Consider the following 18169-nt stretch of genomic DNA (forward strand, 5'->3'; position numbering starts at 1 on the left):
TATTAAGGAACCAAACCTCTTGTCCAGAGAAAAGTAGATATTTCTCTACCTTTTTAAGTAAAATTGTACCTTTTACTTTCTTTTTTCTTTTTATATTTTTATTAGATATTTTCTTTATTTACATTTTAAATTCTATGCCCTTTCCTCATTTCCTTTCCAAAACCCCATTATCACATCCCCCCTTCCCCTGCTCACTAACCCACCTACTCCCCCTTCCGTGACCTGGCATTCTCCTACCCTGGGGCAATGAGCCTTCATGGGTCCAAGGACCTCTCCTCTCATTGAAGTCCAACTGGGCCATCTTCTGATACCCATTTGGCTGGAGCCATAGGTCCCTCCATGTATACTCTTTGGTTGGTGGTTAAGTCCCTTGAAGCTCTGGAGGTACAGGTTATTTCATATTGTTGTTCCCCCAAAGGGGCTGTAAACCCCTTCAGCTCCTGGGGCTCTTTCTCTAACTTCTGAGTTGGGGACCCAGTACTCAGTTCAATGGTTGCCTGACAACATCCACCTCTGTATTTGGCAGTGGCAGGGCCTATCTGGAAACAGCTATATCAGGCTCCTGTCAGCAAGCACTTGTTGGCATCCACAATAGTGTCTAGGATTGGTAACTGTATATGGTATGGATATCCAGGTGGGGCAGTTTCTGGATGGCTTTTTATTCAATCTCAGCTCCACGTCTTGTCTCCTTATTCCTCCCATGGGAATTTTGTACCCTATCTAAGAAGGACCAAACTATCCACACTTTGGTCTTCTTAAGATTCATGTGGTGTGCAAATTATATCTTGGGTATTCCAAGTGTTTGGGCTAATATCCACTTATCAGTGAGTACATACCGTAGGTGTTCTTTTGTAACTGGGTTACCTCACTCAGGATGGCATTTTCTAGTTCCATCCATTTGCCTAAGAATTTCATGAATTCATTGTATTTAACAGCTGAATATTACTCCATTGTGTAAATGTACCACATTTTCTGTATCCATTCCTCTGCTGAGGGACATCTGGGTCCTTTCCAGCTTCTGGCTATTATAAATAAGGCTTCTATGAACATAGTGGGGCTTGTGTCCTCATTACATGTTGGAACATCTTCTGGGTATATGCCCAGGAGTGGTATAGCTGGGTCCTCAGGTAGTACGATGTTCAACTTTCTGAGGAACTGCAAAACTGATTTCCAGAGTGGTTTTAACAGCTTGCAATCCCACCAGCAATGGAGAAGTATTCCTCTTTCTCTACATCCTCTCCAGCATTGCTAACCCTTGAGATTTTTATTCTGGCAATTCTGACTAGTGTGAGGTGGAATCTCAGGGTTGTTTCCATTTGAATTTCCCTGATGATTAAGGATGTTGAACATTTCTTTAGGTGTTTCTCAGCCATCCAGTATTCCTCCATTGAGAATTCTTTGTTTAGCTCTGTACCCCATTTTTAATAGGGTTATTTGGTTCTCTGGAATCTAACTTATTGAGTTCTTTGTATATATTGGATATTAGCTCTCTATCAGATGTAGGATTGGTAAAGATCTTTTCCCAATCTGTTTGTTGCCATTTTGTCCAAAAAAAAACAGTGTCTTTTGCTTTCCAGAAGCTTTGCAATTTTATGGGGTCCCATTTGTCAATTCTTGATCTTAGAGCATAAGCCATTGGTGTTCTATTCAGGAAATGTTCCCCGTGCCCATGTGCTCCAGGTTCTTCCCCAACTTCTCTTCTATTAGATTGAGTGTATCTGGTTTTATGTGGAGGTCCTTTATCCTTGGACTTGAGCTTTATACAGGGAGATAAGGATGGGTGAGTTTGCATCTTTCTACATGTTGACTGCCAGTTGACCCAGCACCTGTTGAAAATGCTTTTTTCCACTGGATCATTTTAGCTCCTTTGTCAAAGATTGAGTGACCATAGGTGTGTGGGTTCATTTCTGTGTCTTTAATTCTATTCCATTGATCTTCTTGCCTGTTTCTGTATGAATACCATGCAGTTTTTAACACTATTGCTCTGTACTAGAACTTGAGGTCAGGGACAATGATTCCACCAGAAGTTCTTTTATTCATGAGAATAGTTTTTATTATCCTGGGGGTTTTGTTATTCCAGAAAAATTTGGAAATTTTATTTTCTAACTCTATGAAGAATTGAGCTGGAATTTTGATTGGGGTTGCATTGATTCTGTAGATTGCTTTAGGCAAGATGGCCATTTTTACTATGTTAACCCTGCCAATCCATGAGCATGGGATATCTTTCCGTCTTTTGAGATATTCAAATTATTTCTTCAGGGACTTGAAGTTCTTTTCATGCAAATCTTTCACTTACTTGGTTAGAGTCAAACCAAGGTATTTTATATTATTTGTGATTATTGTGAAGGGTGTCATTTCCCTAATTAATTTCTCAGCCTCTTTATCCTTTGAGTCTAAGAAGATTACTGATTTGTTTGAGTAAATTTTATATTCAGCCACTTTACTAAAGTTGTTCATCAGGTTTAGGAGTTCTCTAGTGGAATTTTTGGGGTCACACAAGTATACTATCATATCATCTGAAAATAGTGATATTTTGACTTCTTCCTTTCCAATTTGAATCCCTTTGACCTCCTTTTGTTGTTTAATTACACTGGCTATGACTTCGAGTGCTATATTGAACAGGTAGGGAGAGAGTGGAGAGCTTTGTCTAGTCTCTAATTTCAGTGGGAATACTTCTAGTTTCTTGCCATTTATTTTGATGTTGGCTACTGATTTGCTGTATATTGCTTTTACTATGTTTACATATGGGCCTTGAATTCCTGATCTTTCTAAGACTTTTATCATGAAGAGGTGTTGGATTTTGTCAAATGCATTCTCCGCATCTAATGAAATGATCATGTGTTTTTGTTCTTTGAGTTTGTTTATATAGAGGATTACATTGATAGATTTCCATTGAACCATCCCTGCATCCCCGGGATGAAGCCTACTTCATCATGGTGCATGGTCATTTTGGGTAGGCAGGAATTTTATTGAGTATTTTTGCATCAATATTCATAAGGGAAATTGGTCGAAAGTTCTCTTTATTTGTTGGAACTTTGTGTGGTTTTGGTATCAGAGTAATTGTGACTTCATAGAATGAGTTTGGTAGTGTTCCTTCTGTTTCTACTTTGTGCAATGCTTTGAAGAGTTTTGATGTTAGGTCTCCTTTGAAGATCTGATAGAATTCTGCACTAAAACCATCTGGTCCTGAGTTTTTTTTTGGTTGGGAGACTATTAATGGCTACTTCTATTTCTTTAAGGGTTATGGGACTGTTTAGATGGTCTATCTGATCCTGGTTTAACTTTGGTACCTGGTATCTGTCTAGAAAATTGTCCATTTCCTCTAGATTTTCCACTTTTGTTGAATATAGGCTTTTATAGTAGGATCTGATGATTTTTTGGATTTCCTCAGTTTCTGTTGTTATGTCTCTCTTTGAATTTCTGATTTTGCTGATTTGATTACTGTTTCTGTGCCCTCTGGTTGGTTTGGCTAAGGGTTTATCAATATGATTAGTTATTTTCAAAGAGCCAGCTCCTGGTTTGGTTGATTCTTTGTATAGTTCTTTTTGTTTCTCTTTGGTTGATTTCAGCCCTGAGTTGATTTCCTGCCATCTACTTCTCTTGGGTGTATTTGCTTCGTTTTGTTCTAGAGCCTTCAACTGTGCTGTTAAGCTGTTAGTGTATGCTCTCTCTAGTTTCTTTTTGGAGGCACTCAGAGCTGTGAATTTTCCCCTTAGCACTGCTCTCATTGTGTCCCATAAGTTTGGGTATGTTGTGCCTTTGTTTTCATTAAATTCTAAAAAGTCTTTTATTTCTTTCTTTATTTCTTCTTTGACCAAGTTATCATTGAGTAGAGTGTTGTTCAGTTTCTATGTGCATGCGGGCTTTCTGTTGTTGTTGCTTTTATTTAAAACAAGCCTTAGTCCATGGTGATCTGATAGGTAGCATGGAATTATATCAGTCTTCTTATATCTGCTGAGGTCTGTTTTGTGACCGAGTATATGGTCAGTTTTGGAAAAGGTACTGTGTGGTGCTTAGAAGAAGGTATGTTCTTTTGTTTTAGGATAAAATGTTCTATAGATATCTGTTAAATCCATTTTGTTCATAACTTCTGTTAGTTTCATTGTTTCTCTGTTTAGCTTGTGTTTCCATGATCTGTCCATTGAAGAGTGTGGGGTGTTGAAGTTCCCCACTATTATTGTGTGGGGTGGGTGCAATGTGCTCTTTGAGCTTTATTAAAGTTTCTTTTATGAGTATGGGTACTCTTGTACTTGGAGAATATATGTTCAGAATTGAGATTTCATCTTGGTATATTTTTTCCTTTGATGAGTATGAAGTGTCCTTCCTTATCTTTTTTATTACTTTAGGTTGAAAGTTGATTTTATTTTATATTAGGATGGCTACACCAGCTTGTTTCTTGGGACCATTTGCTTGGAAAATTGTCTTCCAGCCTTTTACTCTAAGGTGGTGTTTGTCTTTGTGCATGAGTTGGGTTTCCTGTATGCAGCAAAATGTTGGGTCCTGCTTATGTATCCAGTCTGTTAGTCCATATCTTTTTATTGGAGAACTGAGTCCATTGATATTAAGAGATATTAAGGAGAAGTGATTGTTTCTTCCTGTTATTTTTGTTATTAAAGGTGGAGTTATGTTTGTGTGGCTGTCTTCTTTTTGGTTTGTTAAAAGAAGACTAATTTCTTGCTTTTTCTAGTGTGTAGTTTCTCTCCTTTTGTTGGTGTTTTCCATTCATTATCCTTTGAAAGGCTGGATTTGTGGAAAGATATTGTGTAAATTTGGTTTTGTCATGGAATACCTTGGCTTCTCGATCTATGGTATTTTGTCATGGAATACCTTGGTTTCTCCATTTATGGTAACTGAGAGATTTGCTGGGTATAGCAGACTGGGTTGGCATTTGTGCTCCCTTAGGGTCTTGTATGACATCTGCCCAGGATCTTCTGGCTTTCATAGTCTCTGGTGAGAATTCTGGTGTAATTCTGATAGGTCTACCTTTATATGTTACGTGACCTTTTCCCCTTACTGCTATTAATATTCTTTCTTTCTTTAGTGCATTTAATGTTTTGATTATTATGTGACAGGAGGCATTTCATTTCTGGCCCAATATATTTGGAGTTCTGTAGGCTTCTTGTATGTTCATAGGCATTTCTTTAGGTTAGGGACACTTTCTTCTATAATTTTGTTGAAGACATTTACTGGCCCTTTAAGTTGGAAATCTTCACTCTCTTCTATACCTATAATCTTTAGGTTTGGTCTTCTCATTTTGTCCCAGAATTCATGGATGTTTTGGGTCCAGAGCTATTTGCATTTTGAATTTTCTTTGACTGTTGTGTCAATGCTTTCCATGATATCTTCTGAATCTGAGATTCTTTCTTCTATCTCTTGTATTCTGTTGGTGATGCTTGTATCATGACTCCTGACTTCTTTCCTAGGTTTTCTATGTCCAGAGTTGTTTCCCTTTGTGATTTCTTTGTTGTTTCCGCCTCTATTTTTAGATCCTGGATGTTTTTGTTCAATTCCTTCATCTTTTTTATTGTGCTTTCCTGTAATTCTTTAAGGGCTTCTACCTGTTTACCTGTGTTCTCCCATATTTCTTTAAGGGAGATATTTATGTCCCTCTTGAAGTCCTCTATCAGCAGTATGAGCTGTGATTTTAAATCCAAATCTTTCTTTTCTGGTGTGTTGGGGCATCCAAGACTTGCTGTTGTGGGAGAATTTGGTTCAGATGGTACCATGTTGCCTTGATTTCTGTAAGTAACATCCCTACATTTGCCTTTCATCAACTGGTTATCTCTGTTGTTAGTTGATCCTGCTGTCTCTGGCTGGTGCTTGTCCCAGCTGTGTGCCTGCAAGCCTATCTCAGCACTCCTGGGTGACTAGCTCTCCCCTGGCACAGAGTGCTGTAGCATTGTCCAGCTCCTGGGTGCAGGTGGGGCCCTGGCAGACCCTGTTCCAGTTGTTCTGACACTCGGTGTGCCTTATGCTCTTGACTGTACCTGCCTGTCGAGATTCTCTCTTCTATCTCTTGTATTCTGTTGCTGATGCTCACATCTATGACTCCTGATCTCTTTCCTGGGTATTCTATCTCCATGGTTGTCTCCCTTTTTGATTTATTTATTATTTCATCTTCCATTTTTAGATCTGGGATGGTTTTCTTCAGTTCCTCCACCTGTTTTGGTTGTGATTTCCTGTAATTGTTTAAGGGCTTCTACCTGTTTAACTGTGTTCTCCTGTATTTCTTCAAGGGAATTATTTATATTCTTCTTAAAGTCCTCTATCAGCATCATGAGATGTGATTTTAAATACAACTCTTGCTTTTCCAGTGTGTTGGGGGTATCCAGTACTTGCTGTGATAGGAGAACTGGGTTCTGATGTTGCCAAGTAGCCTTGGCTTTTGTTGGTAGGGTTCTTGCACTTGCCTTTTTCCATGTGGTTATCTCTGGTGTTAGTTGGTCTTGCTGTCTTTGGCTGGAGTTTGTCCCTCCCGTGGGCCTGTAAACCTGTGTCATCACTCCTGGGAGACCAACTCTCTTCTGTTAGGATCTGTGTGCAGTTGGCTATGGAGCCACTCTGCTCCCAGGTGCAGATGGTCACTAGAGGCTCCTGTCCCAGCTGCTCCACTGACTGTATGCTCTGTGCACTCCTAGCTCTTCCACTCCAGACAGCTTTGGAGTGAAGATCCAAAGACAGTGAAGAAAAAGTGGAGATCTCACCTCTGTGCCCAGAAGTGAAAGCACTGCTGGGAGATCACTCTCTCCTGGTGGGCAGTGCCCAGAGGGAGGTAGAGCTGTCTGGCTCCCTGGTGCAAATGGTGACCAGAAGCTTTTCTCTACCTTTTCCTCGGCTTTTTAAGGCTGTAAGCTTGGGTTCTAATTGCCTCATGTTGGTCACCATTTTAGAACTTAAGTGTGGTCTTTCCTCCCAGTCCCATGACCTCAAAAATAGGACTCCGACTCAGAATATATTTAAATGTACCTTGGCCATATGACTAGATCTACTCCTTATTGGGGGTTTCCTTTAATCTCTTTAACAAGCAAAGCTGGTGCTTATTGAAAAGAGACTGTGACATCCTCTAAGCATGGTTGGAGAGATAGGTGCTTGAGAGAAGCACAGGTGTGTGTACCCAAGAGGGCACTGTGTCTTTCTCAGCAGAGTCTCCTTGCTCTGAACTGTTCCTGGGTTATTGGATCCCATAAAGCAGGGTCACTGTTCATTGCCTCCGAAAAGGGGGCACTGTCTATTGTCTTCTTTTTCTGTGTAGAGAAAGTCCAAAAGGAGATTGATCAGATGATCAGCTCACACTGGCTACCAGCCCTTGATGACTGCTCCAAAATACCATACACTGATGCGATCATCCACGAGATTGAGAGACTTTCAGGTCTATCACACAGAGTCACCAAAGACACACTGTTCCAAGGTTGCCAGCTCCCCAAGATGAGACCAGCTATGATTCCTCATCGCTACTCCATGATCATACTCCGCTCTCCTAATCATAAACCTCGTCTTGTTTGTGGTTTCTTCGCATTCCGTGTTTCTTAGGGACTGACTGTTTTCCATAATGGAGTCAGAGCATGTTACCATCTTAATATCTTGTAACATCTCCTAGAACACTGAGATGTACCCCATCCTAGTTCAGATCCTTGAGCAACCAGGATGACCTTGAACAATCAGGACACCTTCAATCCTGAGCACTTCCTGGATGCCAATGGGGCACTGAAGAACAGTGAAGCTTTTCTCCCCTTCTCCACAGGTGAAACAGATCTGTGATTCCTTCCCCATACAACAGAGGGCAGTCCTACCCTCTGGGTCACAAACAGCAATAGATCCCTGTTTACTAAGTCTATCCCAGCTGCTGTGTCTAACCAACCTATTAACTCTAGCTGTAACCCCATGTGGGGACTCATGAATTAAATTAAAGAAGTATCCTAGTCAGAAGGAATTTGGGGATGTGTCTAAAAGCCTCTTAATCTGGGTAAATTAATTTTCTTTCTTTTTTTGAATATGTATGTATGTATGTATGTATGTATGTATGTATGTATGTATGTATTGTACACAGTGTTCTGTCTGAATGTATGTCCACAGTCCCTAAAATTGGAGCTAGAGATAGTTGTGAGCCACCATGTGCTGGGAATTGAACTGAGGTCCTCTAGAAGAGCAGCCAGTGCGCTTAACCACTGAGCCATCTCTCCAGCTCTCATTACCCTTTTTCTTTTATAATTAGGAGAAAATCTTTTTCACTAAATGAAAACATTTGTCTTTAATCATGTTTATATGCTCAACTAAAGAGAATCTTTACAGAGAACAAAATGAGCTCAGTGCAAAGGCAGGTTTCCACCGCTGCTCCAGAAATAAATAACAGATTAATAAAGGAGAGAGGAGCACAGAGTATTCTGTTGTCAGAAAGCCCAAGACATCCTTACATCCAACCAGTAGTTCCTATACAAAGTCCTAAAAATAGCAGAAGATGACTTCTTTGCTTTAGAAACTGTAATGACCAAAATAACTCATCGATTCTTTTTAGTTGCATCAAATTCATTAATTGTATCCCTTAGTCTTATGTTTTTTTTCTTTCTTTTTTCCCTATTGTCACAAATAGACTCTTTTCTCACACAGTATATCCTGGTAACAGTATCCTTTCAACTACTCCTCCCAGTTCCTCCCCACCTCCTCTCCCAACTGGATCCACTTATTAGAAAATATCAGGCTTCTACAAGATAAGAACAAGCCATAACACGATAAAATACAATAAAACAAAAACTTATTGCATTGCACTTGAACAGTGCAAACCAACAGAAGGGAAAGTGCTCAAGGGAAGGCTCAGGAATCAGAGACCCACTCCCTCTCACACGCAGAAATCCCAGGGTAATACTGAACTGATCATGGAGATTTAAAGGCTTTGGTCTGCTGGTGTCCTCCATATCCTCTCCTCTTCTACATTTTCCATCTCCTCTACCTTAGGTTCCCTGAGCTCAGAGGGGAAGGATTTGATGGAGACATCCCATTTAGACCTGTGGATTCCAAGCTCTCTCTCTCTCTCTCTCTCTCTCTCTCTCTCTCTCTCTCTCTCTCTCTCTCTCTCTCTCTCTCTCTGTCTCACTCTCTCTCACTCTCTCTCTCAAATCCATCTTCCCTCCCTATCTGATCCTTCCATTCCTGTTTCCTCTGCTGTAACTAGTCCACCCATATAATCTGTTGTGTTTTACTTTCCCAGGGAGATTCCTGTATGCCTATTTTGTCTATTCATAACCTTTCTAGGTCTATCTTGCACATGTCAGAAAGGCTAAGATCAATAACACAAGTGACAGCTCAGGCTGGCAAGGATGTGGAGCAAGGGGAACAGGCCTCTGTGGTGACAATTTTGGAGTTTTTGATTCTTTGAAAAACACAGAAATACGGGAATGTGTTTTTGTTTGAATCCCATGTGTGGGATATAGGGCTGCATCAGATTTTTTCACAGGAATGAACTGTGGTTTGGCATGATTTTGCCAACTGCAGATAGTTCCTGTGATTATATGACATTTGGAATTCTGTGGACTTCTTTTCCCTTTATTATTTTATTTATTTGATATATTTTTGTTTACATTTCAAATAATTTCCCCTTTTCTGTTTCCCCATTCCCTGAAAGTCCCATAAGCCCTCTTCCCTCCCCCTATTCTCCCATCCACCCCTTCCCACTTCCCTGTTCTGGTATTCCTCTATACTGCTGCACTGAGTCTTTCCAGAACCAGGGGCTACTCCTTCATTCCTCTTGGACATCATTTAATATGTGGATTATGTCTTGGGTATTCCACATTTCTAGGCTAATATCCACTTACCAGTGAGTGCATACCATGATTGATCTTTTGACACTGGGTTGCCTCACTTAGTATGATGTTCTCCAGCTCCATATATTTGTCTAAGAATTTCATGAATTCATTGTTTCTGATGGCTGACTAGTACTCCATTGTGTAAATATACCACATTTTTCTATCAATTCCTCTGTTGAGGGACACCTGGCTTCTTTTCTGTGGACTTTTAAGGCGGTGCATAAATGCTAGGGCACTGAGAGGCTGGGTCGTTGGTGTGTGGGTGATTGTTATTGGTCATGGTTTGTTAAGTATTTGAGTATGAAGTAGAAATAAGAAGGAGGGGAGGAGATGGAAGAGGAGAAAGAGGTGGAGAAGGAGGAGAAAGAAGAGGCCCTTGTTCCTGTGAAAGGGAATGCCATGTCAGGAAAGCAGGAGAGGGGGTTGATAAGCAATGGGAGGGGTGGTGGGATAGGGGGTTTTCAGAGGGGAAACCAGGAAATGGGAATAACATTTGAAATGGAAATAAAGAAAATATCTGGTTGGCAAGGGTGGGATGGCGTAATAATGCAATTTGTTTGTGAAGGCTGCTGGGTGAAGCAGGTTTGTCCTGTAGCCTGATGAGTATTCCTCTGTGAGTTAGTGGACAGAAAATTCAAGAAAGATGTCTAAGCAACAACCAACTCAGTTTATAGATCCAGAAACTCCTAGGTATGTTGGATTTGCAATTCTTCCCAATCAAGTTCACTGAAAATTACTGAAAAGGGGGTTTGAGTTCACCCTGATGGTGGTTGGTGAATCTGGTCTAGGAAAATCAACTCTCGTAAACAGCTTATTCCTGACTGATCTCTACCCTGAAAGATATACCTGGATCTGCAGCAAAAATTGAAAGAACTGTCCAGATAGAGACTTTGACTGTTTAGACTGAAAAGCAGGGTGTAAGCTACAGCTTACAGTAGTGGACACGCCTGGGTATGGGGATGTCATCAACTGCAGGGATTGTTTCGAGGCAGTTATCTTGTACATTGATGAGCAGTTCGAATGCTACCTACATGATGAGAGTTGAGTGAACAGGTGGCACATCATTGATAACAGGGTACATTGCTGCTTCTACTTCATTTCACCTTTCGGACATGGACTGAAGCCCTTAGATGTTGCATGTATGAAAGCGATACACAATAAGAGGAACATTGTGCCTGTCATTGTGAAAGCTGACACTCTAACTCTGAAAGAGTGTGAGTGGCTTATGGGACATAAGGGGGGCTTATGGGCTTATGGGGGGAACTGGGAAAGGGGAAAGCTTTTAGAATATAAACAAAGAATATAGAAAATAAATTTAAAAAAAAAAGTATTTTGGATGAAAGTGAAGAGTATGGCATTAAAATCTATCACTTGCCTGATGCAGAGTCAGACTAGAATCCTCAAGGCCAGTATCCCATTCAGCCAGCTGATTGAAGCCAAAGACAAGAAAGTTAGAGGTGTATCTAACCGTGGGGTGTTGTAGAGGTGGAGAACGCAGAACACAATGACTCTCTGAAGCGGAGAACAACACTCATCACCCACATGCAGGACCTACAGGAAGTGACCCAAGACCTTCACTACAAAAAGCTTCTGATCTGGGAGGCTGAAGAGAGGGGGCAGGAAAGTAGACAATGAGAACATGAATAAACACCAGATCTTGCTGGGAAAGGAGACTGAGATTCATCACATGCAAGAGATGATTGCAAGGATGCAAGCACAGATGCAGAGGCAGAGGCAGAGGCAGAGGCAGATGCAGAGGCAGAGGCAGAGGCAGGGTGGTGACAGTGACAGCGGGACTCTCGGGCACCATGTGTGAAGTGGACTTTTTGTATTGGAAACACTTTGGATAAAAAAAAAATTCTGCCTGATAAGTGGTACAACTCCAAGTTTCTTAGCCCTGTGAAAGGGTACCCATCCACATTGAAGTACTTATGTCTGAGGATTTCATTTGCTTTATTTTGGGTTTACTTGGGCAGATAGGGTTGCTTTTTAACATTTGATGGTTTTGATTTTTGGTTTGATTCTTTTTTCTTTTCCTTCTTTCTCTGCCCCACCCTCCCCAACTCTCTTCGGTATGAAGTACTTTTAACATTTATATTTCATTGCTATGTTACACTTTAAATTTTGTGAGGAAAACTCTGATATTTTATTCCTCCTGAACCACTGCTAGAATTTATTTCTAAGAATCAGTCAACAAGTATACTCTTAATAGTGAATTTCTTCAATATAGATGACCTGACTAATAACTGACAAATACTCTTTGATGTCTATCTAGACTTTTTTGTTTGCTCAGAATGTTTCTGCGTGGTGGGCATGTTGCACCTGTGACAGAAGTGGTTGTGCACACTTGGTTGCAAGATATTTGCTTATTAGAATGAAGTCGCACTGCTAACTTTGCATTTGTACAGAACCCCTAAAGCCAATTTTGGTGCTATTGATCGTTTGGTTAATTCATCTGCACAATTATCAGTTAACCAGGTAGAACAGAAGAGAGTTATCTCGTGAGATACACGTTTATACTTAAAAAGCTTTTAAAGGGGAGGATTTTGGGGTTGAATTTTAAGAGCTCTGTATTCTAGTACCAGATAATTTTCAAACTTCTGTAGAGAAAGCTCACTACAAGGACTTTTATCCTGTGGATGCTGATTATGCTAAGCCATGGAGAGAACCAAAGCAGCTATGAGCTCCAGCTTCATATTGTAACAAGACTCTATAAGGATTAGTCAGTAAACTTTTTACTCAACTAAAAAGGCAATGCTTTTTTAAAGAAACCAAAATGTTTATATTTTTTACTACACTTTAACATACTTTCTACAACTAGGTGCAAAGGGTTGGCCATAGAAGTGGAAATCCTAGTCCTTGGCTGGCCTGGATCCAAACCCAGGCTTGTGACTGGGTGGTAGGTGCTCTTGCACAAAATGCCACTTAAAGCCCAAATAAATGCCAGGGTTTCCTGGTTTCCTCTAACTCTTCCCCTTTCCAGTGTTTCTTCTATTGAAAGGATAATAGCAGTGCGGGTTTTTCTGTGCAGATGGTCTCATCTGTGTTCAGGCCGTCATTTCCTTCAGTTTGTGTAGTATAAATGTCTTCATGGCATGGATGAAAGTCTGCTCAGATCTGTGCCCCAGGCAGGCGGTGAGCAGAATCATGCCTGGTTTATATTCTGGCACTTTCCTCTTCTACCATGACTAATGTCAGTCAGTGGCCTTAGAAAGAGGGGGACAGGTGAACGGGCAGGGTGTGGGAAGCAAAGCTGGTGCTAGCTGGGTGCTCTCATTTGCTGCAGGAGGAAGGGCTTGATTGATGATGAGACGAGAATTTACATTTAATTCAGGCCAAAAATCAATAGTGCCAATCAGGTGAAGCTTAAAATGGTTATTTATACATTACAAGGAAAAATACATTGGCTCATGTTGCCCCTAAGAAAAACATCAATGACTTCAGAGTGTACCTGTGCAGTCCTTTGTGTGGCTTATTTTGACATTAATTTTATTGGAGAAAGATTTAAAAACAAAAACAAGCAAAAAATGAAGGAATTCTCAAGCATTCAGTGTGAGTCTCGTGTTTGAGTTAAGCGTGCCACTTGGGGCCAGCTGACACCTAAGGGTGGCAGTGTGCATTGTGAGGTCTTGCAGCCACAGGTCTAATCCCCTTCAGTTTTGCCGCTTCTGCTAACAAATACTTGTTCTTTCACTAAGAAGTAACTTGTACTTGTAGAAATGTATTTTGAAAACATTTCACTTTCAACTTTGTATCCATTTAAATTAACCCTTTTTCAATAAAACACTATTGTTTGGATATTTTTAAAAAGGAAAATATCTAATAAAATGGAATAAAAAAAGCTGTAAACATGGAAACTTTGTGTTTTGGTTTCTTTTCTATTGGAGAAATGGATGTTGCAGAAATGGTTCTATAGACTTTGGTCACCAACCCCTTCCCTTGCCACAATCCTCAGGTTAGGAATGGAACCCAGGGCAGTGTTGTTTTAAGCAAGTTTTCTTACAAGCAGTACACACTTCCAGCCCCTCCCTGATGCATTCTAGAAGATCCTTTACTGCTGATCCTCTAGGTATCTAGAAGATCCCCTTTGCCCCCATCCCTCACTGAGGGATTTTAGGCAAGTGTTCTCCTGCTGAGCCATGTCTCAGTTAACTGTCTAGTCTTGAGTATTAGTGACTTCAGTGACCCTGGGCTCAGCCCTGCTCCTGGCTCTGTCTGGTATAATAAATAGCCTCTTTCATATTTTATCTTTGGAGTTAGAGACACATAGGGCATTGAGATAAAAATTTAATTGTTCATAGAATAGTTCCAAGATTGGAAAGGCAAGTCATGTGAAACAAAAAGACAAAGATAAATTAACAATAGAGAAGCAAGGGCATTAAAGGAGATGCCAACAAAGAGAGGCACACCAAGAGAGACAAGGCAGCTCCAACAAAAGGAGACATTTTAGGAGAACTAGGGAATGAGCAGGAGACAGAAGAAAGATGATGAACCAGACAGGAAGAGACGGGAGAACAGAAAAGGAAGTTGGAGAACCCAACAAGAAAATGATGAAGGAATAAGAGGGAGAACGGAGAAGGAACGTGTGACAAAATGTCCTTAGACAAAGAAAGGGGGTGGTTAAGATGGTATCTAGGGAATTGAGAAAAGACATAAACAGAGAGAAAAGATAAAAAGACATGTAGTGCTGATAGGTACAGACAAGGTTTGTGGAGAGAATGATGGACAGAGAGGGGAACGATGGAAGGATGGAGACAGACTGAAATAAGTCATGAAGCTGTTCTGGAAAAATTTAGGTCACAAAACCAGTTCTAGGAAAATCATCTCTGAGAGCTACTCTATAAATTACTAAACTCATGTCATCCAAATTCTAGAAAGGAGATGCCCAAAGAGATAGGGAACTTTTCTAAATACACCCACACAGGGAAATTTTTCTAACAACCTACAAGGCACAGAGGTTGCTGGGAAATCCCTGCTGAACCTGGAGGCCCAAGGCAGTCAGTTGCAGATAAAGAATCTGATGTAGAGAACAGGCTGTGGTGCCTGTGCATTTGATTTCAGGCTCCCATTGCTCTATGGTGCTCCATGCCTGAGGTTACAAACCAGCAAGGGCTCTTCATTCCTCTGAGAATCTAGTGTATATCTTCATGTGCACTATTCTCAATTGCCTGAACTGTTGTGTTTCTGAACTTGCTCATTCAAGCTCATTAATCTCAAGGTGTAGAACAATATCAGAGAAAGAGAGGGGGTGGTGAGAGACCAAAGGGACAGAGAAAGATGAGAGACAGAGAGCTCTTGCTATGTAGCCCAGATGAACTCATCATCTTCCTACATCAGTCTCCTAAGTGCTAGGATTACAAGCTTGTGCCTCCAGGTCTAAAACATATAGGATTCTTTCTAAACAGTACCCTTTCCCATAGGGCAGCCCTATGAGATTGGTATCAATCTCCACTTATGAGAAAAGAGGGACACTAAAGATCTTGCATTATAGATGTGTGCACAAACACACTTTGTACCTAGTCTAAGTGGATTTTTACAATTGTGGAAGAAGAACTCTGGTAATCTAACAAAAGCTGCAAATCTGTCAAAAGCAACTATGAGACATTCAACAACAATTTGCCCTTCATTTTATGTATATGCATTTGCATGTGTAGACATATGCACTGTGGTGTGTGTTTGTATGTGTGTGGGGGAGTCTCTCCTTCCACCATGTGGGTCCAGGGGATTGAGCTCATGTTCTCAGGACTGGCGGCAGGCTCCTGCCCATTCTAAGGCATCTCACAGGCCCTTGCACCAATTCTTTCAGGTTTGGAAATCTCTTAACATTCTGATTTGAATTACAGGTTGAAGGTTAAACTCATTGCAATGGTCAGAGTTGTCCAAATTGATTAGGGATGGGACATTTCATAAGCTGCATACTGGCCTGAGGCTCACATGACTCACTTTCCCTGCACACAGAAAAGCACCTTTGTCTTGGCAAAGGCATTGACTGCAATAAATTGTTCCTTTTCTTCCCTACCATCCTCCAGAACTTCTCAATGCCTAGCCCTGTAGCTCCTAAGGATGTTGACCTCACTCCCAAGGAGGGTACTAGAAAAATACCCCCAGTATCCCAGATCTTCCTCTTAGCCCACTGATTGGACTGAGACAGCCAGATGTCTTGAGTTCTGTTGAGAATGGCACCATCTTTGTGCCTCTGAGAGACCTGTTGGAAACCAGGCCATAGTTTGCTGCTCACGTCTTCCTCCTATTGTGGCTTCTCCAAAGCACCAAAGCATGTTCAGCTGTCTTTCTGTTTGTTTGAACAGAGACTTCTGGAGTCCACATCTCATGGTGAGTCACTTCCCTCTTCCTCCTGACAGCTCCAGTCCCCACTTATCAGCTCCCCATGCTCTGTGATCTGTGCTAATGGACTCTGAATAAGGCCTGAATTCTATGTCTATAGATGTGCTTAATATGTATGGTTCAGGTAAATGGAATCAAAGTAGTGTGTGATTTTTGGTGACTCATGCCTTTACTTCACATAATCAACTTAGTTTTCTGTATCCTATATGCCATAGTCACACACCTTCATGAGCCTTTCTCTTCTTCCTTTTCCTGCATTTCTGTCTAGGCAAAGCACTCCTCAGCCCATGCTCCCTGAGCTGCATGTTTCTGAACACTGACCTCAGATTCCTATATATTTCTCTTTAAATTTCCCAAGAATCACAATAATGCTTGCATTAGTAAGTTTCCTCTAAAGGAACAGTATTGACAGCATCAATAAGCCAATCTGTGTGTGTGTGTGTGTGTGTGTGTGTGTGTGTGTGTGTGTGTGTATAATCAATTTTCTATCTATTTATCAGCCTATCTAAGGGAATTATTACACTGGCTTTCAGGTCATGGCTGTGTAGTGCAACAATGACTGTTCATAATAGAAAAGCTGAGAATTAGGTAGTTGTCCATCCATGAGGCTGTAAGTCACATCTGTCCCATACAGTGCCACAGTCCTGAAACGTGCCTGGAGAGTTACTAGTGTTTAAGTGCCTGTTGTAATCCAGAAGAAGTTGGATTTATATCAACCAAGTGAAAGGTTAGACAAACTTGCCAGGGAGAATAAGGGCAGGCAGGCAAAAATTCTTTTCTTCTGCCCCTTGTTCCAATTCAAAGTTGCCTCTCTCTGTTTGTGTATTTGTGTGTACTATATCTATCTCTTTCGTCTCTCTCTGTGTGTGTGTGTGTGTGTGTGTGTCTGTTTCTCTGCATCCCTCTCACTCTATTCTTTCTTGTCTGCTGCTATTTGATCAGTGACAATTTCCCATATCAAAGCTGAAGCCCAAGCTACCAAAGAATTTCAGGCTAGGAACAGCAAGTTGATGTTTATCACTCTAGAACCCCACTCCTGGTACTGATTTTCTGCATTAGTTCCTGTATTTGTCACTATGGTTAAATATCTGATCAGAAGCAAATGTTCAGAAGGATTTGTTTATGGCCAATATCATGGCAAAGAGGCATGGCAGCTGGGAAGAAAGTAGCATCTGGGAAGGAGAGACATAGGCTGGGAGGGAGAAGGTCCTTGAAGTAATCTACTTCATTCTGATAAGTCTTCCATGTAAAGTGTATGAGAACTTCTTAAATATGCTGTTCATTAGAGATCAAGCATTCAAACACATGGAGTCATGGGAAATATTTCACATTCTTCTTTTTTCTTTTTACTTGTTCTTCCCTCTTTACTTATTCTCCTTCCTCCATTCCTTTCAGTTTTACATCATACCTCTCCCTCCCCAAATTTCACTGCTCCTCTGTTTGCACGATGAAAAGAGCAGGATTCCTAGAGATATCACACAAACACACATTACCTGAAGCTATTAGACTAGGCACAAAGCCTCATATCAAGGCTGAATGAGGCAAGCTAGCAGGAGGGGAAAGGGTCCCAGGAGCAGGCAAATGATTGAGAGACAGACCCACTCCCATTAACCACAGCACTTTGTGAATAGATTAATGGTAGTATTATAGGGGTGTGTCTTCTATGGGTGTGCTCAGGGTCCTTTTTAGTTCTCCTAGTCTTATCACACTTGCTTGACCCTGTGACATATTACAGTTCAGCAACAAAGGCCTCGCCAGATACTGGTGGTGTGTTCTTGAAAATAACTGCTTCAAAAATGTCTGCTATCATAATCACCCAGTCTATGGCATTCTGCTTCAGGAGAAAACAGACTGAGACAGGCTCTGCATCCTCCAATGCAAAGTCTACAGCAGAACAGAGACACCGTCAGAGAGGGGTAGCAAGAGGGAGGTCAGGGTGCTTCATGCATCTTGAAATACCAAGGAGGAAGCAATCACCATTCACAATGATCAGAGACCTAGAGGTTCCAACAACTCCTCTTCCAGGC

The 18169-nt window shown here is 41.0% G+C and overlaps 2 pseudogenes; both read left to right on the top strand.

Annotated features, from left to right (window-relative positions):
- Positions 1–1776: 1776 nt before the first annotated feature.
- Positions 1777–15934, top strand: LOC127664703 (cytochrome P450 2B9-like; annotated as a pseudogene).
- LOC127683023 (septin-2-like) lies at positions 10438–11613 on the top strand (annotated as a pseudogene).
- Positions 15935–18169: the final 2235 nt, after the last annotated feature.

This window comes from Apodemus sylvaticus, chromosome 1, assembly GCF_947179515.1.
Source record: "Apodemus sylvaticus chromosome 1, mApoSyl1.1, whole genome shotgun sequence".
Lineage (NCBI taxonomy): Eukaryota > Metazoa > Chordata > Mammalia > Rodentia > Muridae > Apodemus > Apodemus sylvaticus.